The sequence below is a fragment of the Elephantulus edwardii genome, unplaced genomic scaffold (genome assembly GCF_000299155.1).
Source record: "Elephantulus edwardii isolate Elephantulus edwardi_28Jun2011 unplaced genomic scaffold, EleEdw1.0 scaffold00023, whole genome shotgun sequence".
Lineage (NCBI taxonomy): Eukaryota > Metazoa > Chordata > Mammalia > Macroscelidea > Macroscelididae > Elephantulus > Elephantulus edwardii.
In genome coordinates this window covers 9,316,348-9,318,017 of record NW_006399773.1, presented here as the reverse complement: position 1 = coordinate 9,318,017, position 1,670 = coordinate 9,316,348, and positions in this window count along the sequence as shown.

The following is a 1,670-nucleotide window of genomic DNA, read 5'->3' as shown; positions in this document are numbered from 1 at the left end:
TCTTGGAGAAAGGACAGCTGGCAGCTTTAGGGACAGTGATGAGGAAACTTCACCTTACTTATTTTGGGCATGTTGTAAGGAGGAGTCAAGCCTTGGAAAGGTGGAGGGTCAGCATAAGAGGGGAAGATTCTTCCTAAGATAAATTGACAAATTGACTGTACTAATGAGCTGAAGCTTATCAGAGATGATGAGGATAGCAATGGATAAGGCAAAATGCAGATCTATTGTTCTTAAGGTCATCATAAGTGGTAATCAACTTAATACATAACAAAAACATAGATAGAAAAAAAAACAAACTATAGATAGACTCTATCTTTGGAGGGCAAAAATTAAATACACAGGACTAATTTAAACATTAGACAGTCAAAGCCAACCAATGGCATTATGGAAGAACATGCTGTAAATTTCCTTCTGAAAAGAGTATAGCCAAGAAAATCTTAGTGAAAATCCTACTGTGAAACACATAAGGTGGTTGTGAGTTGGATTCACAACAATGACAACTAGTTTGGTGTTTTTTTTTTAATAGGTTTACTGGGATGATTGAATGGGGTAGGACTATTCTTATCACAAATCGAACAGTATGTTATCATTGCCGTTGGTGATAGTGACAGTGGTTGCAGGAATAGAGTGGAGGAAAAAATAGTAGCATGGGTTTTGGTACTTTCCAATTTGTGCTTGATTATATGTGTATTTTAAAAAGAAATTTCTCAGATAAGTTACCAAAAAACCTATCTATAATTTGGAATCAAGGGTCAAACATATTTTAAATGCTCTAAACAGAAACATACCTAGCATTTTTTAAAATTAAATTTTTGTGAACTTAATCCTATTGCTAGTTCAGAAAAGCTGACTTGTAAGTAATAACATTATAGTCTTACATAAAGTCATTTATAAAACAAGGGCAAATGTGACATTCAAATGTGCCAGATCATAACTTCAAGGACAAAGATTAATTTAAATATTTTGTACAAATCAAATTAAGTCATAATCAATTATCTTATTTTCAGTTTCAGTTAGTTTTAGCTCTATATTTCTTTTTGATGGTAAGAAGCAATGTTACTATATAAACTGTATGTAAAACATGATTAAAAATGTATTAAATTACTGATCTTTAAATCCTTGAATTTTGAGGGGAAATGATTCCAACAAAGAAATATTATGTAACTTTTAAGAAGTTATAGGAGTTTAAATCCTTAAATTACAAAATTAGCAATTTTGATAATTAAAAGTATTTTAAAATATAAAAATACATGAAATGTATACACTAAATAAAATACTTTTGGTGCCATTTACAAAATATTATATGAAAAGACATTCTGAAGACTAGCATTAACCAACAAAACTCCTTTGTAGATTTTTTTTAAAGTTACAAAATAATGAAATACGTTTTTCCATATGTGCATTCAAACTGTATAACTTTGCTTTAAGCCACCATAGCTTACTGATGTGGAAATAGTGTTATTTAATTTTAGCTTCACTAATTTATTTCATTGGTTTAAATTTATATTCTCTTGTATTTTTAACTTAAGATCTTTGGTGTTGGGAGATAGTGGGGAAGCATTTCTGCCACAAAGAGTCATCTTAGTATAATTCCCAAGCCTTTATGGACTTTTTATGAGGTGCAAGACATAGGAGTAGAATATATGTCTTTTTATAATATTTTATGTAAA